Source organism: Anabrus simplex, chromosome 8, assembly GCF_040414725.1.
Source record: "Anabrus simplex isolate iqAnaSimp1 chromosome 8, ASM4041472v1, whole genome shotgun sequence".
NCBI lineage: Eukaryota > Metazoa > Arthropoda > Insecta > Orthoptera > Tettigoniidae > Anabrus > Anabrus simplex.
The window spans coordinates 121,954,217-121,977,759 of NC_090272.1; the positions used below are offsets into that span (position 1 = coordinate 121,954,217).

Here is a 23,543-nt window from a genome sequence, read left to right on the forward strand (position 1 = left end):
GAATTGACACGAAATGACGCAAGAAATTGCTTTATGTGCTTTTAATGTTGTGAATCTTTTCCTCCATCTCGTGAATGGACATAGTGAACTTTTTAGCCAGAGACTCCATTGCTTCCCTCCTTTGTCTCTGTTTTTATACTCGGTAGACATAACATCCCCACGACAAGGGAGGGTGTGTAAATCCTCAATGATTTTTAGAGTAGTTTCCATCACAAAACAACAGAACACGAAACGCAACACCAACACGTGGCGGCTATCTGCACACTGGCATCGGCGTGTCCCGGGACTTTGTCTCGCGACACGTCCAGACTACATCATGTTGCGCAACATTTTTATCATGTATCCCATTTCGAATGGGATACCTGCGACATGCAACTTTTGTATCGCGACAGTCCCAAACACGGAAAAAATGTCGCAGGACATCCCTGGAACTTGTCGCGATACACGTGTTCCGCAACTTTGTCGCTTGGTGTGTACTAGCCTTTAAATATAGGAGTGTTTTTGACAAGTCTGCCAAATTACAGTAAAAAAAAAATAATTGAAAACTGTGCTGCAAGGAGCATTTTCCATTCGACATATAAATATAAAAATGATTTGTCAATAACTTTGCAACTATTAACAAATGAACTCAAAAGGTTTTCCGTGGTTTCCCGTTTTCACAGCAGGCAAATGCTGGGGCTGTACCTTAATTAAGGACACGGCCGTTTCCTTCCCAGTCCTAGCCCTTTCCTATCCCATCGTCGCCATAAGACCTATCTGTGTCGGTGCGACATAAATAAAATAGCAAAATAATAAATAAATAAATAAATAAATAAATAAATAAATAAATAAATAAATAAATAAATAAATAAATAAATAAAAGCTCAAAATTTTTGTGGGGCTATATCTTAATAATATGGGCTTGTGTTTCAAATATGGTTTTGATAAGTGGTAAATTGTAAGAAGTTCAATATTTTAGTCATGGCATTCTTAAAGTAAAGAAACATAATAGTCTAGTTTTAACTCAGAATACTGGGAGGCGCTGGCCTTCTTAACCCAACTTGGTAGGTTCAATCCAGGCTCAGTCCGGTGATATTTGAAGGTGCTAAAATATGTCAGCCTTGTCCGGCACAATTGCTAACTTGCTGGGCTTCGGTCACAAGGGTCCCGGGTTCGATTCCCGGCAGGGTCAGGAATTTTAACCACCATTGGTTAATTTCACTGGCAGGGGGCTGGGTGTATGTGTTGTCTTCATCATCATTTCATCCTCATCACGACGCGAAGGTCGCCTACGGGAGTCAAATCAAAAGGTCTGCACTTGGCGAGCCGAACAAGTCCTTGGGCATTCCCGGCACTAAAAGCCGTACGCCATCTCATTTTTACGTTAGCATTGTGTCGGTAGATTTACTGGCGATTTACTCACGAGGGACATAATACGGCACCTCGGCGTCTCCCAAAACCATCAGAAAGTAGCTAGTGGGTCGTAAAAATAATAACATTAGCATCTCTCAGAATACCAATCTCAGTTTTTTTTAAAAAATTGCCTCAAATTTGGCGCTTATTGTTAGTATTATAATAATAAAAGAGAAACGGTACGAAATTTATGAACAATCGATCGATTGATAAAAATGTTCGCCAGTTTCGAGGTTGAATTTACTTTTTTATTTCTTCGCTTATGGACATGAATGATTGCGTCGTCGTTCAGTTTTCCTTGCGTCATGGCACTGACAAGACGTAAAAAATTGACCATTCTGATATACATATAAAATCGGGAATAGTTAAAATGATCTTTAGCAATTTAACAACCTCGGTGGGGTCAATCAGTCTTGATGCATTTTTGGATGAATCAGATCAAATCAATAAAGTGGAATATCCATAACTTATGACTGAGAATAAAATAAACAAAATTTTCTACTGGGCTCCTCTGCCCCACCGTTGGTAAAGTACGGGACAAAAATACGTTGGTATTAATAGATTTATGAACTGCGACGAAAAATGAAGATTTCCCCTTTTTATTTCTTTTTTCATTCTGTTATTATCTTTTTAAAATCTTTCTTCTCCCTGTTTGGGGTGTGGGGTGGAGGTGCTCAACACCCCCACAAAAGTACTGCCGGGAGTTTGCACACCGTAACATCCCCGGAGTCGGTGCCCCTGGCAATATACAAGTACATTAAAGAATCTGGAGGCAGCAATTAGCAACTACACCAAACCAGGTGAATTTTGGTGCCACTTGCCGAAGTTCAAAAGTCAGTTCTGACGAGATTCCCTTTAAAGAACTCCCTCAATTTGTTCTCTCTGTCTTCTATTCACCCCCTCCAGTGCCAATTGTGGGGGTATGTTCGGTAAAATGAATCTAATCAAAGTGAACCACCAAAATAAAGAAATTATGCCGACAATAATTTAATGCGTGTGATCTCTAGCCAGTCAGTATGTACAAAATGATGGATCCACGTGCGAAAAGTTTGCACCATCTAAACAACAATGTTAAACACCATCACATAAAGTTCTCTCTACAGTTCGAGCGCAAAATCACAAGCATCAGAAAGTGGCATCGTCCCTTTGGAGGATGAAACTGGCAGCTTCACTTCTGATATCTTTTGAAGCTGGCAACATTGAGTTTAGTGCATTCTCTTAGCAGCGACAATTGGAGTCTATTATGTTGCAGTGGTTATCTGACAGAAGATTGGTCGAAACGTAAGTGTGTGTTTACTGCTGCATTGCAAGAAAGGTAGGCGTCTTAGAACGTAGAATTTAGAGTGAAAATAAAATTTAACTACTGGTAATTATGTATAAATCAATAAATAGTTCATTTCTATCGTTAAGTACATGAACATAAATGGGGACAGTTTCTGATGTTGATTGCACCTTTCCCTTAGTGGGAAGAATGACATTGAACAACAGCTGAAGTCACCCGAACATAAGAACACAGAAATTACTTCCGAATCGTCACAAACTCTGTGGTATTTCTAATCGCGTTATTTTAAAATAAAAAACAAATGCGCATAATATTGCACGATTAAGAGGAGTTTGGGGCTGCAAACTCATAGTACTAGTAAGTGTCCCGTTTTAAGTTAAGACCGGGCGAACTGGTCGTGTGGTTAGGGGTGCGCAAGTGTGAGCTTGCATCCGGGAGGTAGTAGGTTCGAACCCCACTGTCGGCAGCCCTGAAGATAGTTTTGCGTGGTGTCCCACTTTAACCGCAGGCAAATGCTGAGGCTGTACCTTAATTAAGGCCACGGTCGCTTCCTTTCCACTTCTAGCTAGGCCTTTCCTATCCCACCGTCGCCGTAAGTCCTATCTGTATCGGTGCGACGTAAAGCAAATTGTAAACTGAGTTTCAGAAAACATGGTTACATTACATTAGGGTTTTAGTCATGGAATTATGCCCGAATAAAAGTAGAACATATAATTACGTACCAAACAACCCTCCTTGCTCGGGTCTATAGTGAACTAACTTATTAACTCCAAGATACTAGTACTTCGAAATTGATTTCTTAAAAACAAAAAAACACAAGACACAAGAACTATCTGCTAACTTATGACTCATTAGAAAGGAAACTGTCTAAGGATACATTTGAACACGACAAACGTGCAGTTTATTATGTTTCGAAAGAATAAAGAAAATAAAACCTTTTCCACTCACCTAGTTTGTCAACCTGCACTCAGGCGTCTCTATTTGGTGTATGTCTGCGACTGCGGGAGCAGTAATCTCCACCATCCTAACTGATAAGGTGACATTGATCTTATATAGGCTACAATCAATTCAGTGCGACAGCAGCATCACTGATAGGCATGTTTTTATTCTTGAGGTCAACAAAAGCTTAACGAAACGCACGCGAACATTCGCACTTTTTCCGCACTCTTTATGGTCTAAATACGTAAATATGTCCGCTGTCGCTTGTTCTTTGTTCTAGGAGATATGATGTGATGTCCAAGTTTAACCGACTTTACTCCAAGGTCACCCACCGCGAAGAGATAAGGTGACTAAAGAATGATCACACTTTTCTTTGTGGATTGACATGTAGGCTACCTGGAACAATGAACGTCGAGTAGACGTGTGTCCCAGGTGAATGCGGCCGAGTGGCCTCTGTGGTAAGTATATAATGTAGGTCCTATTCATACAGTTTAAGGACTTGGAGACACTCCCGCAGCTTTCCAAGTAACGTCCCTCTTGCCTACTTAGTTATTACACCAAGAGGAACCCTCCCCTCCCCTCCCCGACGTAGAATATATAAATTTAAAACTTGATAATAATAATAATGTCCGCCTCTGTGGTGTACTGGTCAGTAGCGGCGATTAGTGGGGGGCAGGTGGCAGTCGCCCCCCACTTTGTGGAGAAAATATTACGTTTTTATTAGATTTTAGCGGACTGAAACTAGGAATAATTACAACAAGCAATTTGTACAAGCCCTGTTGTTTAATCAGCTAATTATTTCCTTCATTTTCTTTAATTATTAACACAATTATTAGCGGAAATACGCAAACAGTGTCCGCCTCTGTGATGTGTGATGTAGTGGTTAGCGTGATTAGCTGCCACCCCCGGAGGCCCGGGTTCGATTCCCGGCTCTGCCACGAAATTTGAAAAGTGGTACGAGGGCTGGAACGGGGTACACTCAGCCTCGGGAGGTCAACTGACTAGAGATGTGTTCGATTCCCACCTCAGCCATCCTGGAAATGGTTTTCCGTGGTTTCCCACCTCTTCTCCAGGCAAATGCCGGGATGGTACCTAATTTAAGGCCACGGCCGCTTCCTTCCCTCTTCCTTGTCTATCCCTTCCAATCTTCTCATCCCCTCGCAAAAACCCTGTTCAGCATAGCAGATGAGGCCGCCTGGGCGAGGTACTGGTCATCTTCCCCAGTTGTATTCCCCGACCCAGAGTCTGAAGCTCCAGGACACTGCCTTGAGGCGCTAGAGGTGGGATACCACGCTGAGTCCGAGGGAAAAACCGACTCTGGAGGGTAAACCGATTAAGAAGAAGAATACTCAAACAGGATCGTTCGTCGCGGCTAACGGATTTGTATAGCGCTACAGCATTTAGTGGGCACTTTGCATGTCCTGTGCGAAAGGGTACAGGGGTAAGTTATACTTTTTTTTGCCAAGGTCGTGGACACTGAGGTATGATTCACTCGCTTGCCGCACGCATTTGTCAGTTTGACAGTCTCCTTAGTGTCTGTTTCTTTGTGTGTAATCAAATACTAAATGATTTTTAATTACATAAACACACCGTACTTCTATTTAATTGTAATACATGAGTAATATGGTTCCTTTGGTGAAAGTTTTATTGTATAGTATTGAATCAAAGTCTCAAAAAGTTATTGTTACCGCATTTTTAAGATGGTAACTGTCAACCTTTACCTTTCTGTCGAAATTCGCTCAGAGAGCATGAAAAAACTTACCATTTTGTATCTTTTATTTCAGTTTTGATCTACATACCACCCCCTACTCCGATATATGCCACAAACTCGGATACTTTTTGTTGTCTGTACATATTTTGCCCCTCCCTCCTCACTTCTGATCCCCAGTCGCCGGAGGCCTGGGTTCGATTTCCGGCTTTGCCACGAAATTTGAAAAGTGACACGAGGGCTGGAACGGGGTCCACTCTGCATCAGGAGGTCAACTGCGTAGAGGGGGATTCGATTCCCAACTCAGCATTCTCGAAGTGGTTTTCCGTGGTTTCACACTTCTCATCTAGGCAAATGCCGGGATGGTAGGGCCTACCTAATTTAAGACCACAGCCGCTTGTATAGCGCCAAAGCATTTAGTGGACACCTTGCATGTCCTTGTCTATCACTTCCATCTTCCCATCGCCCTACGAGACCCCTGTTGAGCATAGCACCGTGTGGTTAGGGGCACGCGGCTGTGAGCCTGCATCCGGGAGATAGTGGGTTCGAATCCCACTGTGCCGGGCTGAGTGGCTCAGACGGTTAAGGCGCTGGCCTTCTAACCCCAACTTGGCAGGTTCGATCCTGGCTCAGTCCAGTGGTATTTGAAGGTGCTAAAATACGACAGCCTCGTGTCGGTCGATTTACTGGCACGTAAAAGAACTCCTGCGGAACTAAATTCCGGCACCTCGGCGTCTCCGAAGACCGTAAAAGTAGTTAGTGGGACGTAAAGCAAATAACATTAAGAATTATTATTAAGAATCCCACTGTCGACAGCCCTGAAGATGATTTTCCGTGGTTTCGCATTTTCACACCAGGCAAATGCTGGAGCTGTACCTTAATTAAGGCCACGGCCGCTTACTTCCAACTCCTAGGCCTTTCCTATCTGTGTCGGTGCGACGTAAAGCCACTATTAAACAAAATTGTGCATAGAAGGTGTCTCACGATCCAGAACACTGCCCTTGCGGTGGTAGAGGTATGGTGCTTCGCTTGAGTCCGAGGGAGAAACCAATCCTGGGGAGGAAATGGACTGAGTAAGAAAGAAAGAAAGAAAGAAAGAAAATAATAATAATAATAATAATAATAATAATAATAATAATAATAATAATAATAATAATAATAATAATAACCCGTGTGGGGATTTACCGGTTACCTCCACCGGGCGCGTCCCATTGGAATTGGGGAAGCTCGCTGGCTCTGCCGCCAGCAGAGTCAGAGGGTAGTAGGGAAATAAAATACCACCGTGAAAAAAAAAACTGGTCCCTTGCCAGGGTTACGGCGAAGACTGGTAAATGACCAGAAGCCAGGAAACATCTTGAGGCAACCTCTAGGGCTAACAACCCTAGTTGTAAAAGGATGGGTACCCGTCCAAAGCAAAGTCAAGTCAAAAAGCATGATGGCACAACATTTCAAGAAACATACCCCAGGGGGTAAATCTTCGGATAAATCCCTCGTCGTGAACACCACGGCGCACGAGTCTCGTTCGGATTCTGGGGGAGACTCGACATCATGCAAGAGACGAGTCGGAGCGTCTCGGTGTACCCCGAAGAGTCAAAAACACAGGCCAAAATCTAAAACCTTTCTAGCAACTTTCAACATAAATTCACTTACACAAACTGGCAAGCTGAAAACCCTCACCAAAGCTCTTCACGAAAATCAGATATCCATAATGGCCCTACAGGAAACAAGGTACCCAGATGAAGAGATTTTTGAATCCGAAGGCTACCGATTTTTCAAGAGCAAAGCGCAAAGAGGAATCCTCATTGGAGCTGTGATGCTTGGAACCGCGTTTGCTGTTAGAACCAAGATCCTTAAATCGGTTGCAAATTTCGAACCTGTGAATGACAGATTGTCTATACTCACAATTAAATGCGCGAACAAAACCTACGCCCTAGTTAACGCACATGCTCCTACAAACGATAAGAACAAGTCTGATCCAGACGAAGTTGATCATTTCTGGGACCTACTGGATGAAAAATTAAACAAAATCCCCAAACACCATGTCAAGCTTCTTTTGGGTGACTTCAATGCCCAACTAGGTCGTGAACAAAAGTACAAGAAAGTTATAGGAAATTACCCTGCTCACAAAAGAACCAATCCCAACGGCAAAAGACTGGTGTCCATTTGCGAAAATCACAACCTGCAGGTCATGTCGACCCACTTTCGCCATCTACCCAGAAAGCAAATGACTTGGCGTTCTCCCGTCCAAGCTCTCGGAGAGTTCCAAATTGATCATGTTGCGATCTCCAGGAGAAACAGCCCTGAGATTATGAATGTCAAGGTAAAGAAAGGCATCAATGTGGCCTCAGATCATTATATGTCTCTTATCAAATTCAAACCAATTCCCGCAAACACAAGGAAGACAACCAAACAGATCACATGCTTCGGCAATGATAAACTTCGGCAAAGGGTCGAGGAGTTCCAGGAGAAGGCTAGACCAAATGACTGTGACTTTAACAACGCCAAGAGTCTCCTTGTTGAGGCCGCCAAAGACGTTGCAGAAATCAAGAGAAGCAAAACGCATGCCTGGTGGAATGGTACCTGCGAATCAGTCCTCCAAGAAAGACTCAATGCGTGGAAACAGTACTACTCTACGAAATCAGAAAATGATTGGGAAACCTACAAAACCCAACGTGCCCAAGCAGCTAGAGTGTTCAGAACTGAGAAACGTAAATACGAAAAATCCCTCATTGAAAAGATAGAACAAAACTTTAGGAAGAATGAAAGCAGAGAGTACTACAGTGCCTTCAAACGCAAACTCGCTGGCTATAAACCACCATCTCTATGCTTTGAGCGAAAGGACGGCACACTGGCGACGTCAAATGAAGAAAATTGCAGCATTCTGGCAGATTACTTCAAGAATTTACTTAATTGCTCTAAACCGCAAAGCGCCATTGAGACCAAGGAACCCTTACTCAGGTACAAAGATTCCAGACCACTCGACAGAGATGAAATCAAGCGCCACATTGCCCGTCTCAAAAATAACAAAGCGCCGGGGGAAGACTCAGTAGTAGCAGAACTATGGAAATATGCCCCAGAGGAATCACTTGATATCTTGCAAAAGCAAATAGAAGAAATTTGGAACAAGGAGACCCTACCCGAAGATTGGAAAATAGCTTTGATCCATCCATTACACAAAAAAAGGCAGCATGAAGAACATCAACAACTACAGAGGGATATCTTTGCTACCCGTGACTTACAAAATTCTATCACTTGCCATCCTGGAGCGTTTGGAAGCACAAGTCGAACATCAAATAGGTGAATACCAAGGAGGGTTCAGAAAAGGTCGCTCAACAGCTGAACAGATCCAAAATCTCAAAACGATCATCAGATATTGTACACTAAGGTCCAAGCAGTATGTGTCTGTCTTTGTGGGACTTTAAGAAAGCGTACGACTCCATTGACCGGGAAGTCCTGCTAAACATCTTAAATGAATTTGGAGTTGATTTGAAACTGCTGGCATTAATTAGAGCCACCCTGACCGATACAAAATCCAAGGTGAAGTTCCACGGATGTCTCTCGCATTCCTTTGACATCAAAAGAGAAGTCCGACAAGGTGATGGGCTATCCCCGATACTCTTCAACTGTGTTCTTGAAAAGATCATCAGAACCTGGCGGGTGAGATTACAGGAAACCAACTACAGTCCATTGAGAATAGGAACCAAATCCAAGGGGATCGCAACAGACTGCTTAGCATTTTCCGATGATATTGCTGTTCTCTCAAACGACATAGAAACCGCTAGAGTTCAAGTTGAAATTTTAAAGGAAATTGCCGAACAAACTGGTTTGCAGATATCGTTTGAGAAAACAGAAGTAATGACTAACATCAAAGAGGCTCCACCAAAACTCCATACAAAATACGGGGACATCACCCGAGTAGACAAATTCAAATACTTGGGTGAGATCATAATGAAAAATGGACTGGACAAAGAAGCACTTCAGGAGCGAGTACGCAAACTGGAAATAGCCTACCAAACATCCCGCACAATCTACAACAAAAAATGCCTTTCCCAAAACACCAAGATACGTCACTATGAAACAGTTCTGAAGCCAGTAGTTCTATATGCAGCCGAAACCCTGTCTCTAAATGCCAACAAAGGACTCCTTGAAGAACTGGAGAAAAGAGAACGCAAAATTGTGAAAGGAATCTTGGGATCAAAGTACAGAAATGGAATCCATCAAAAGAGATCCAACAAGGAAGTCTACAGCAAAATAGAGAAAATTACCGACACAATGAGAAAAAGACGGGCACGATTTTACGGTCATCTGAAAAGAATGGACGGAAAAAAGTTAACTGAAGAAATCTTTCACTTTATTGATTCAAACCCCAAAACCACAATTCCCTGGTTTAGAAATACTAAAGAAGACCTTCAAATGCTCCATATCTCATCTGAAGACGCCCTTAACAGAAATCTCTTCCGCAAGAAAATATTGACGAACGGGCTAAACCGAGACGAGCAACCGAAGAGAAGACACGGTGCCCCTTGGACAGAGGAGCGTAAGCAGGCCCACTCACAAAGCATGAGGGAAATTTGGGCTCTAAAGAAGGCCAAGTTCAGTGTCAAATGCAACAAGACTTAACGTGGTCCTTGATGGCCCCAGCGAATTATATAATAATAATAATAATAATAATAATAATAATAATAATAATAATAATAATAATAATAATAATAATAATAATAATAATAATAATAATAATAATAATTGTCAATACCTCTAAATCAACGATCTGCATGCCTTCGGTGTGAGCACCGGTCGTCTGGTTGGCCAAAGCCCTTTGTGCATGTTGCGACACGAGGTTTGGATTTGTAAGCCAATACATTATTATTATTATTATTATTATTATTATTATTATTATTATTATTATTCTTTCTTTCTTTCTTGCGAATCGGCCAAACTTAGGACCACGCCAATACCACTTCACTTCCTTCTAATCATTCCTTCTTCCTTCCTCTTTCTCCACAGTGCCTTCATTCTTTCAGAATGTTGCGCTCTTCTCTCTTCAGTCCATCTTCCCCCTCTGCGCTCTTTCTTTTCTTCAACCAGAACTTTTATGTTGGAAAGTCTTTTCCTGAATTGGTCTCTATCACGACATTCTTCATCTGCAATTCCTAACCTCTTGAGTTCTTCCTTCATCTGCTTGGCATATCCCCCCCCCCCCCCTGGCTCTTCAAGTAGTATATTTTATTAAAAATTTGTTTATTTAACCTTGTTGGATCCATTCTGATCATGTGTCCATAGAATCGCAACCGTCTTTTCCTTATTGTTGTTTCCAGGTCTTCTGTTCTTTTGTATATCTCCTTATTTGAGCGTAATCTGTAGTTTCCCTCTACCACCCTTGGGCCGTAAATCCTCCTCAATATTCTCCTTTCAATCTTTAGTAGTTTTTCCAGGTTCGTTAGTGTTGCTGTTTCCACCCCATACAGAATCACTGGTTTTACCACAGCATCATAATGTCTTAGTTTCGCATTGATGGAGAGATTCTTTTTGTTGTAAATGGCTTTGGTGGCAATGTTTAGCCTTTCCAACTTAAGTCTTCTATTTTCCATGGCCTCTTTATCCATCCCGTTGCTGCTGATAATTTCTCCCAGGTATTTAAACTGCTTTGTGACCTTCACTTCGCCATATTTCGTCTTCATTGTTCTCTTCACATAATTGCTGTCCGTGCTCATCATCTCTGTTTTCGTGAAGGAGATTTTTAAACCTGTTTTCTCGGCTATCTCCTGTAGTTCATTTATCTGTGTTATTGCTTCCTGTTCTGTCTCAGCGAAGAGTGCCAAATCATCAGCAAAGGCCAAACACTTGGGTTTGACATGTTTATTTTTACTACCTATTATAGCACCTGAGTCATTATGTTTCCACAGTGTTTTCATGACCTTATCTAGAACCACGTTGAAGAGTGTTGGGGATAAGCTGTCACCCTGTCTCAGACCTGTTTTTATCTGGAAGGGTTTGCTGATCTCTCCTCGAAATTTCACTTTGGATATAGTGTTTGTTAGTGTTAACCTAAGTAAGTTGAGTGTTTTTCGATCGATGCCATATTCTCTCAAAATTTCCATCAATGTGTCTCTATCTATTGAATCGTATGCTTTTTGAAAATCAACGAAAGAGATGAAGATGTTCTTTGGCCGCGCATTGTAATATTTGATTATCATTTTTAGACTCAGGATATGGTCCTGACAAGAGCGCCCTCTCCTGAAGCCATCCTGATACTCTCCCAACTTGTGGTCAATTTGCGGTGTCAGTCTGTTCAATAGGAGTTTAGAAAAAATCTTATACGTGACAGATAAAAGTGATATTCCTCGATAGTTGTTGACGTCTCTTTTCGGTCCCTTTTTATGTAGTGGGTGTATTAATGCCACTAGCCAGTCTTCTGGTATTTTCTCATCTCTCCAAATATTCCGGAACAGTTCTGTCACTTCAGTGATAAAGGCGTCATTGGCTATCTTCCACAGTTCTGCTATTACTCCATCTTCACCAGATGCTTTGTTGTTCTTTAGGGAGTTTATTACTTCCCTTACTTCTTCCTCATCTGGTGGTTCAGAATCTGGGTTCTGGATTGTGTCCTTCTCAATCTCCAATTTTTCTCGTGGTGATTCACAGTTAAGGAGGTCTTCAAAGTACTTTGCAAGGCTCTCACAGTTATCTTTATTGTTGAGGGCAAGAGTTCCGTCCGTTTTCTTGAAATGCAGGCTCGGTGCTATATAGACTTTGATTCTATTTTTAAAGGCCCTATGGAATAATCTGGTATTGTTTTTCTTGAAGTTTTCATCCATTTCTGTGACTTCTGCCCTAAGGTGTTCTCTTCTGACTCTTCTCAGTGTTTGGTGGGTTTGTTTCCTTATTTCTCGTGATTTTTCCAAATTTGTCACAGTCTTATTCTCATTCCATGATTTCCATGCCTCAAATCTTTCCTTGATTGCATTTTCACATTCTGCATTCCACCATGCATGCTTGCTTCGACGTTTCGTAGACGCTAATTCAACTGCTGGCTCCTGCAGATTTTTTGTCACTTCATTCCAATTTTTTGGCACCTGTAGCTTTTTCCTGTATTCTTCCCTCTTTTCTTGGATGAGCAATTCACGGTCAATTTTTGGCACTCTATTGCCACAGATATGTGTTTTTCGTCCGGGTATGAAATTCATCTTAATCTGTGATAAATAATGGTCTGATGTTACATTAACCGCTTTTCTAACTTTGACGTTATGAATTTCCTTGTAATTGTTCTTGGATATCGCTACATGGTCCAGTTGAAATTCGCCTAGCAAGGGGTTTGGTGATACCCATGTTTTCTTTTTGTTGGGGCGTGCTTTGAAATGGGTAGACATGAGTTTGAAGTTGTTCATATTGCATAAATTGATCAGTCTTTCTCCGTTTTTATTCGTCCTGTTGTGTGCCGGATATTGTCCAACTATTTCAATGTACTTCCTTTCCCGCCCCACTTGTGCATTGAAGTCCCCCAGGAGAATTTTGATGTTATTTTTTGGGATCTTTAGTATTTCATCCCCCAGTTTGTCCCAAAACTCTTCAACCATATCGGGGTTCTTTTTATTATCCTCATTTATTGGTGCATGAGCATTTATCAGCGTGTATTTCTTATTCGCTGATTTGATCGTCATGAGTGATAGTCTTGAGTTTACACTCTTGAAGTCGACTATAGTGTTTAGAAACTTTTTGTTTACTACAAAGGCTGTTCCCAGTTGCGGGACATTTTTCATGATCTTTCTTCCGGCCTTTCCTTTGAAGATTCTGAACCCATCTGATTCAAAAGGTTCTTCATCCATGTACCGCGTTTCCTGGAGGGCCAATATCGAGATGTCGAGTCTATGTAGCTCCGCTGTTAACTGTTTCAGTTTTCCAACTTGAATAAGGGAGTTGATGTTGAATGTTCCAAAATAGTATTTTCTCTTATTCTTGAATTTAGCAATGTTCTTGTGGTGCTCCGATTCACTCACGAGCTTCAAAATGTCAGGCACCCTGGAATCCGAAAGCCTGATTTTGTCTTCAGGGTAATTTAATTCGTAAGAAGCTTGTTCCAGGATATTAATGTTCATTTTAGGGGTTGGACATAGTCCAACATTGTACAACTAAGGTTGTTAGCCTTAGAGGGCCTCATGATGTTTTCTGGCGAAAGGCAGGCATTTCCTCCTACTTTAAATACGTATGGTTTTCCCGCCAGTACTCGGGTGGCTAACTGCAGTGGTTACCCACTGGGCGATGGGGTCGCCACATCCCTACGCCTAAATTATTATTATTATTATTATTATTATTATTATTATTATTATTATTATTATTATTATTATTATTATTATTATTCAAAGGGTACACCTTTTCCGGCTGTTTAAACCCCGCGACTTCTTTATAGCCATCGTATGTCAGTGAACACGAACTTTTAAAATCTTCCTAAAAATCTTTCTTGCTATTTGCTTTACGTCGCACCGACACAGATAGGTTTTATGGCGACGATGGGATAGGAAAGGCCTGGGAATGGGAAGGAAACGGCTGTGGCCTTCACTAAGTTATAGCCCCAGCATTTGCCTGGTGTGAAAATGGGAAACCACGGAAATCCATCTTTGACAGTGTGTTTCGAACCCACTACCTCCCGGATGCAAGCTCACAGCTGCGCGCCCCTAACCGCGCGGCCAACTCGCCCGGTCCTAAAAGTCTTTCTTCTCCGATGGTTAGATGTACAGTGACTCTATATGTACAGTGTGGCCAACGAGTGCTTCATTCTGATTGGCTCTGCCATGTTTTAGCCAAATGTCCCGTCAGTTGATTTAAACGTATGTATTCAGCACAGGGTAAGATCACTCTTTACGCAATTTCAGCGAAGTACAGGCTACCTGTTTTAACCTTAATACACCGAAAATATGTTCTTATTAAACACGGAAGATTATTTAGTATTATTAGTTAAGAAATGTGTGTGAATTTACGTATTTCTGGGGTCTGAGTTTTGAAGAAAATTACGCCAGGCTGTTATGCTTATGGTTGCAGAAACAAATCAGGAAAGGTTTTTAAAATGAAATTAGGCAATTGCTTGTTTTCAGCACGTTATAAGACGCTCCCAACAACGAGTAAGGTTGTTTCGTGCATTATAATGGTAACAATAATAACAAACTGGGTTAGTAATTTTATAGAGGTCAAAACAGTAAATGTCAGATTTCTCCGTTAATATTCGCCGTATCGAAAACCTGTACATAAGGAAAGTTGTTTAGAATATAATTTCCGACATTTTAAGTTTTATGCAATTTTACCGTGTAAACATATCCCTGAAAATATGTTTTATCTGAAACAAAACTTACAGGAAAGGTCACTCCCAATCATTCACTGTAAGTCTCATTCATTTTCACCGTATGAGGTATTATGATTGATATATTCTCGAATTCAAACTTTAATGGCTATTCATCTATTAAAGAACGTGGTTATAAGTGCCGCCTAGCATCAAGTTGAGTTTTCTCTTACATTATAATAATAACAATAATAGTCTGACTCCGTGGTTGAATGGTCAGCGTACTGCCCTTCGGTTCAGAGTGTCCCGGATTCGATTCCCGGCCGGGTGTGGTATTTTAATAGCTCGGGCTTGGGGACTGGGTGTTTACGTTTGTCCCAACACTCTCCTCTTCATACTCAGACAACATACCACACTACAAATCACCGCAGAAACACGCAATAGTGATTACATCCCTCCATATAGGATTTGTGTCAGGAATAGCATTCGGCCGTTAAACAGGACCAAATCCACATGTATGACGCAGTTCCCCACATTACTCCACAGTTCTGGGAAGAGCGATAGAAAAAGAATAAGGTAATGAGAACAGTTATAACAATGTATTAGCAAAACCGATAGTAGCAAATAGAATGTTTAAAATACAGCGGATTACTACCAGTACTAACCGAACCGGGGCACAGAATTAGTCGCACATCATGGAAATCGAACAGCGGGTGGTCGATAATTGAGTCCCGAATACAAGTACACTGGGACCAGGAAAATTGCTTGTTTTCACCGAGCAACAAGTAGTATTTTCTCAAACGATAGGCCTGTTGTGAAGTGATACTAATATTTAATTCCTACTTGCGGGGATCAAACCATAGCCATCGTTAAAGGAGCACTATACACAACCCTGGGACCATGGCAGTTGCTTGTTTTCACCACTAAAGAGTAGCAGGTTTTCGCTATTATTTATGCTAGTAGCACGAGTAAAATGGTACAGTATATTATGTTAACTTATATTACGTTGACATAAATATGGAGCTAGGTAATACAATTTTGTCTACCCATCAGTTAACTAGTAATATTATTTTCTATATTCTGCGTGTGTTCAGATTATATACTGTACATACAGATAAGTCATATATAAAAAAGTAAATTTCTATGTATAGTTTTATGATACTGCGTTGTATATTCTGATATGTAAAACCATGTAACCTGATATATGGTAATGTTATAATTTTTAAAAATTTAAATGACCGGGCGAGTTGGCCGTGCGGTTAGGGGGGCGCAGATGTGAACTTGCATCCGGGAGATAGTGGGTTCGAACCCCACTGTCGGCAACCCTGAAGATGGTTTTCCGTGGTTTTCCATTTTCACACCAGGAAAATGCTGGGGCTGTACCTTAATTAAGGCCACGGCCACTTCCTTCCCATTTCTAGGCCTTTTCTGTCCCATCGTCGCCATAAGGCCTATCTGTATCGGTGCGACGTAAAGCAAATAGAAAAAAATATATGTAGGCTAACTTTACTGTCATCACTAGAGCTGGGATTTCTATGTAATAACATATTTTGTTCCTTGCTATTTAGATGCTGGGAAAAGTCATATCTTTACAAAACACTATATTAGGGTTATTATTACCGAATTTCATTTTACATATTTTTTTAATTTTGTGGGTATTCTACATATTCTTAGTGATATTGCATAAAATTACATATTTTAGCGTATTTCTGTTTTCATATATAATAAATTGCTGAATTGAAGTTTCACACTTAATGTGGGGCTGTTGTTTGTTCTCTCAACAGGAGGATTAACGTAAATTATGAGTGACAGGTATTTGAGAGGATGATAGGTGCAGGTAGAGACCCTTGCGAAATAGGTTAATCTAAAGGTTCCAATTAGCTGCAGGAAAACTGTTACTTTAAATGTGCCAGTCTTAAATCTTTCATCCCTTTTAGAGTTGATTGCTTTGTAACTAGCCACTGTCATGTTGGAGTTTCCAGGAATATTCTTCTAAGCGCATTTCTGTGACCTCTTTTTTGTGTACTTAGGAATTTCCAAATCTGTTGTTAGAGTTGTCTTCCTTTGAAATGTCTCAATTAGGTTTTAGTTTATTTTGAACAGCTGAAGAACATAGTTCATGAACATCAGTTTCCTCTAGAGTCAATATGGCACCAGTAGCGTCCTCGCTGGCTTCAAAGTTAAAATCATGGATTGCAGTTGACGAGTCCTTTGCAACCGATGGCAAAGTAGTGATTTGCCAAGCATGCAATAAACATATCGCATGTTCCATGAAATCCCAGCTTGAGCAACATGCACGAAGTGCTCGGCATATAATAAACCAACAGTTAGGTCTACAAAAGAAACAAATCCTTTTAACACAAATGCAGCCTTCACCTTCAAGTAACCCTTTTTATAAAGACTTATGCAGTGCAATGTTGCAGCCAATATTCCATGGTATAAACTGAATTCACATCTTTTCTGGAAAAATACTGCAGGCAACATGTTCCTAACCAATCAACACTACGCAAGAATTATCTTCAAGTCTGCTACGACGAGGTAATGCACAACATAAGACAGCATATAGGAAATTCTTTCATATGGGTTGCTGTTGATGAAACAACAGATGCTAAGGGTAGATTTATTGCAAATCTTGTGGTGGGGAAGCTACAACCTGACAGCGCCTCAAACCACGTTTGATCTGCTGTAAAGAGCTAGACTATACAAATCACTCAACTATTGCAAGATTTGTGCATGATGGATTAAGAGCTCTGTGGCTGACTGAAATGAAAGAGGAAAAGGTATTAGTGATGTATTCTGATGCTGCAGCATATATGCTTAAGACTGCAACTGCTTTGAAGGTGTTTTATCCCAATATGCTCCATTTTACATGCTTAGCTCATGGACTACAGCGTGATGCTGAAGATATTAGAGCTAAGTTTCCACAAGTGAACAGATTAATTTCAGCAACAAAAAAAGTTTTTCTAAAAGGTCCACAACGAGTGCTATCTTACAAACAGCAATTGCCAGAGATACCACTGCCGCCGGAATCCGTTTTAATGAGGTGGGAGACATGGATAGAAGCAGTTAACTTCTATAGTGAGCATCTAGATGCTATAAAGACTGTGGTAGATTCTTTTGATCCTGAAAATGCTGTATCTGTTAGTGAATCACAAACTGCCTTTAGTGACTCCAAAGTGGTCTCCTCAATCATCTACATCAGGGGCAACTTCTGCTGGCTTCCAGAAACCATCAAACGTCTAGAAACATCAGGACTGCCACTACAAGATTCTATTGCCATCATAGAGGATGCTCTTGAAAAACTAAGTGCTGTGCATGGGGAAACTGGTGCAAGTGTGTTGAGTAAATTGCAAAAAGTGATGAAGAGAAATCCCGGTTATTCAGCATTTCACAGTGTGTGCCGAATTCTAAATGGAGATGACATTGATCCTCCCGAGGACATTTCTCCAACAAAAATTCCTCTCCTAAAATTTGCCCCAGTTACATCATGTGATGTTGAAAGGTCTTTCTCTGCATATAAGAACATCCTAAGTGACAAACGCCTTTCCATGACCCCAGAGAACATCGAAAAATACTTAATAGTTCACTGTGCTACAAAATTTAAGGAATAAACGTGCTTTGAGTGTTGAAAATAATAAGTTTCTATTGAATATGTGTGTGATATATTCATATAATATGACTCCAAAGAGTATTGAAAAATACTTAATTGTTCACTGTGCTGCAAAATGTAATATAATGCGTGTTTAGTGTGTTGTGACTGACAAAATGGTAAGTTTATATTAATTATATGATATTACATATTTTGCCCATTCTACGTATTTTGCTACATATTTTGGTGCTTTTTGTTACATATTTACGTACATATTATGCCACTTGATACTACATAAAAATCCCAGCTCTAGTCATCACGTACATTATTCAAGACAATGACTACACTATTTTATGCCACATCTATCTTCTATATATATAAAATAAGAGTTTTGTCTGTACATTGCTCAGAATTTGAAAATAATGGTATTTCTGTATCGGTCATGTCTATAGTAACAAGAAAATGCATTTTTTACTTTTCCGTAATTTCTGTCTGTCTGTCTGTCTGTCTGTCTGTCTGTCTGTCTATCTGTCTGTACACTCATCACGAGAAAACGGTTGAAGAGAATTTAATGAAAATCGGTATGTGAAGTCGGGGGATGAGCCTCTACAATCTAGGCTATAAATCATTTTGCTCATGCTGAGTGAAATGGTAGTTTAGGGGAAGGCCTAAAATTGAATTCTCAACTATTTATATTATTAGTGGTCTAATAAAAATCGGTATGTGAAGTCGGAGGATGAGCCTCTACAATCTAGGCTATAAATCATTTTACTCACGCTGAGTGAAATGGTAGTTTAGGGGAAGGCCTAAAATTGAATTCTCAACTATTTTAGTGGTTGTATTTTAAAGAAAATGGGTATGCAAAGTTGGGGAATAAGTTGCTACAATCTAGGCTATCAACAATTGTATTCACGCTGAGAAAAATGGTAGTTTAGGGGAAGGCCTAAAATTTAATTCTCAAATATTGTTATTAGTAGTCCTATCTTGATGAAAATCGGTATGCAAAGTCAGGAAATAAGTCGCTATAGTCTAGGCTTTAAATTATTTTATTCACGCTGAGTGAAATGGTAGTTTAGGGGAAGGCCTAAAATGTAATTCTCAAATATTTCTTATTAGAGGTGTAATCGATGAATGCTACATAACTAAGGTTATATAGTATTAACTTTCCTATTATTCATGTCTTATACATTGTTACCATACTGGCTATGATCACAAAGATATTCATGAATTTGGATTGTTACTAAGTCCATATCAGCGCCGAGTAACGAGAAAATGGGTAAACAGTATTTAATGAAAATTGGTATGTAAAGTCGGAGAATAAGAAACTACAGTTTATGGTATAAAATATTTTACAAATCACAGAGTCGAAAGAAAACTAAATGTGAAGGCCTACAATATAGAAAGCTCATAACATTGATCAACAATAACATTACATTGACCATTGTTTGTCGTGATGTGCTTTGTGTCTTCTGTTGCCCCTCATCTCCGGTAGATAGGATTACTGCTGCGTACAGAGTATTTTTTATTTGATTTACGTTGCACCGACATAGATAGGTTTTATGGCGATGATGGGATAGGAAAGGGCTAGGAGTGCCTTAGGCCTTAATTAAGGTACAGGCCCAGCATTTGACTGGTGTGAAAGTGGGAAACCACGGAATACCATATTCAGCGCTGCCGACAATGGGGTTCGAATCCACTATCTCGGATGCAAGCTCACAGCTGCGCACCGCTAACCACACGGTCAACTCGCCCAGTCGTACAGAGTGTAACAGCCTGCCTGAATATTGATGGGAAGTAGCTGGGGAGTTAGATAACTTTCTTCTTTAGCATGCCATTCCCCTGGTTTATAAATTTTCTGATACTACTGGTACGTAACACACTGGATCATCATAGCATTCGAGCTATTCAATCCCTACTCTGAGGCACTGATTGGAATGAACAGTGAACATATTTAGCGGAATAATGGCAGATGAGTGTTCATGGCAATCTGCGGCCTGGTCATCCCAGCTCTGGAACTTTGGACTATTAGACTGGCATCGCAATCTAAACGCAGCACTGTTCGTTAAAAGTGATAGAACGGGCGGCTTTCCATTTGATCGAGTATTTTATATGATACCATTGCTTTTAATCGTTACATTCATACTTACGTTTTTGTAATGACCTATGTTGATTTCAGGTTAGGAAAACCACAAAGTCAGTCTTTCTGAGAATCCCGTAGCGAAGCACGGGTACATCAGCTAGTGTATTATAATATAAATGTTATGATAGGCCTAGCTACCAACACAGAATTTCTAACCTCTTCAATAATAGTGACTTGTAGGCCTATACCACGTATAACTAAATTTTGAAGTCTTACGTCAGGTAGTCAGACTCTGGATATAACAAATACTGAAGGCCTATATACATACCTAGTCTATTCTTTATTGAGATACTAATAATATCACTCTCCATCTATCAGCTGATTGAGCACTTGGCTAAAACATGGCGGCTGGACTGGCCTTGGCCACACTGTACATATAGAGTCACTGTAGTTAGATGGGTCTGCCAGGGGCCTCTAGTGGACTAAACACAAATTAATTGCCGAGGTTATTTGTTGTTGTAGTTGGTAAACTTTTTTCTGGTGTTATTTTTATGTACTGAAGTTGTCAACACTTCATGGTTCCTCCTCTAATGTAATCTGCCTATCATATGCCTGTAACTAAGTTCTCTAGCCAATCACATCCGCGAGTATGCCTGGGAATTTAGACTATCAGTGCTTTGTATTTGAATTTAATCTATAACTTTTCCCTACGGAGCTATTTAAGGAGAGCACTTTAGGGCCGTCTTGTCTGATTTGCTCCGGTTACTGAGAATGCGTCTTGACCGAGGTTAGAGAGGGCAGGAGGCAGGGTACGGCTGGCTTGAAGAAGATCCAGCGCTAAAAAGTAATGGCAGATTTTACCTAAAAATGTGATTGTGCCAGTGTGTATTCGGGGGAAATTTTAAGCAGTTTTCTTAATATCGAATATGTAATTTTTGTTTTTGGGCTGAAATATAGGACTTCCGTCTTCCGACTCTATTTATATTCCCTAGTGAGAAAACATTTAATGTAAGGGAGCACGAGTGGTGACCCTCGAATCTCCCCACTTCAACTTTTGAGATGGGTGACTAAAGTTTTCAACCTCTAAATTTTGAAAATAATGCCTCGGCTTTTACAAAAAATTCCTCCTTTGGTCACCTTTTTAAACATGGGATTAGCCTCTGCATCAGTGGGCCTTAAGCCCCACTTAGATTCTCGTCTCTTCCCGAATGTTCGTTAAGGAGTGCTAGTGTTTCACCTCTTTGCCGTTTGTTAATGGCCTGTTTTGTGTAACTTTTTTAAAATATTCTTAAGGCCTTGTAGTAGGGGTAATTATGCCCCTGTATTTTCTTTATGGTTCTTCGGGTAATCGTGTCTACGGTTAGGTTCCCTTAAGGAACAGTACTTAACCTGATTGTGAAACCTTGTATTAGATAAGCCCACCATGGGACAACCGATGTATGAAACACTATGAAATGGGATCACCGTTAGGCTTGGGCACTATGTCCCTGTTTCGGCACAAGGTGCCGGTGGACAGTTATGTTCCGCTGTTCCAGAACACCGAGTGTCAATTGTTCCGAAACATTCTCAAGCGAGTCGGAGACACTGACTCGCTGTCCCATCAGAAGCGCCATTATGCACTGCCCTTCGCCTACTAGCTGAACTGTGCAGCGGGCGCACGGGACGCGCGACTGTAACTGTGCAGTGTAGAGAGAACTTCGAGAGGCATTACATGCTCCGCGCCAGTGGGAACTGGGAGTGTGCCTGTACGGAACGTGCTGTGTGGTGTGTGCCTGTGTGTAGTTATGGCCATGGTCCAGTATAAAGCTGCAGGGAACGTGAACGAACAGTCGGAACACTGAAATTCGCGCCCAATAATCACGTTAAAGGCTGCTTTTAGGTTAAGATTTTTCCGGTCAATATAAAATACACATAACACGGTTACAATGGCAGTGCAGGTGTTTAAAAGTAACCAATTCAAGAATATTTTCACCAGTTGAATGTATTGGCCTGTATTGTGAGTAATTAGTGAGTAATTAATATCTCGAAAATCTCCCTCAACACTTTCTCGGGGATTGACGTTAAACATTAATTTGGACTTTAAGGAAACTTTTAAGCCCAAGAAAAATATGGGTCGTCGCTTTGGAATTAAAAATATAACTGGATGAATACATTGTTGTACTTTCGTGCTGTTAGGCCGGGCGCACATTGAGAAGCAGTTGGCCGCAGAGCAGGGAAGAGCAGAGCAGAACAGCGCGAAGCTTACGAAATTGCGAAGTGGACGTGAGCGCACATTGCCACGCAGGGTCTCGTCGGTTTTCAGAAATAACATGTTTTCTTTAGACTCTGTGATACTGGGGCATCCAGTATAAAGAGGCTCTTTTTTTCTTTTTCTTCAAGCATTCGCTATTTTTCTCATTTTGTTAGTCATCTTCACAATTTCCCTTGTGCTGATGGCAACGCGGTTATTCAGCTTAAGACAATCGCAATAAAAACAACCATCTTCGCCAGTTTACAAGACTGAACAATATTTCTGTCACCGATGTTCGGCGTTCATATGGACTAAGCAAAGAATTTAATTCATGATTACTTTTTACATTTTTTACGTCGCACCGACACAGATAGGTCTTATGGCAACGATGGAATAGGAAAGGGCTAGGAATGGCAAGGAAGCGACCGAGGCCTTAATTAAGGTACAGTCCCCCAGCATTAGCCTGGTGTGAAAATGGGAAACCACGGAAAACTATCTTCACGGTTGCCGACAGTGGGGTTCGAACCCCCTATCTCCCGAATGCAAGCTCATAGCAAGGCGATCCTAACCGCACGATCAACTTGCATGGTAAATTCATTAATAGGATCACAGTGGGGGAGAGGAAAAAATATGTATTTACAAATGTACTGCTAGATTTTCATCTAGTTGTCACAAGACACAAGATACTAAAATCAATCAACATTGACAATCTGTTGTGAACGCGTTTGCATTTATATTTGACAAGACATGATAAATGATTTTCCGTATTTATCTCTTCACATAAATGGGATGATGGATGACGGCGACGGAGTCGGCGATGATGCTCTCCATAATCAGCATTAGATCTTTGTCTTAAATTCTATATGTTGCGAGAACTTGGGTCACGGATTGTTTCATAGATATATGAGGATTACATTCTTTTGTTTGCTGTTTGTTTAACGTCGCACTAACATATCGAAGGTTTTCGGCGACGGAAGAAGGGTGGAAGATTGGGAAGGCAGCGGGCGTGGCCTTAATTAAGGTACAGCCCCAGCATTTGCCTAGTGTGAAAATAG

The 23,543-nt window shown here is 40.8% G+C and overlaps 1 protein-coding gene across 3 annotated transcripts in view; it reads right to left on the reverse strand.

The window, feature by feature from the left end:
* The window catches only part of LOC136878874 (uncharacterized), a 105,542-nt gene that overhangs the window by 14,358 nt on the left and 67,641 nt on the right, over window positions 1-23,543 (reverse strand). The window contains exon 1 of one of the 3 annotated variants that reach the window (XM_067152435.2): window positions 3,623-3,786. The exons of the other annotated variants lie outside the window; for them this stretch is intronic. The gene's annotated coding sequence lies outside the window, so the exon portion shown is untranslated. Of the gene's footprint in view, window positions 1-3,622; window positions 3,787-23,543 lie in introns of those variants that run through there. 3 annotated transcript variants of the gene reach the window in all.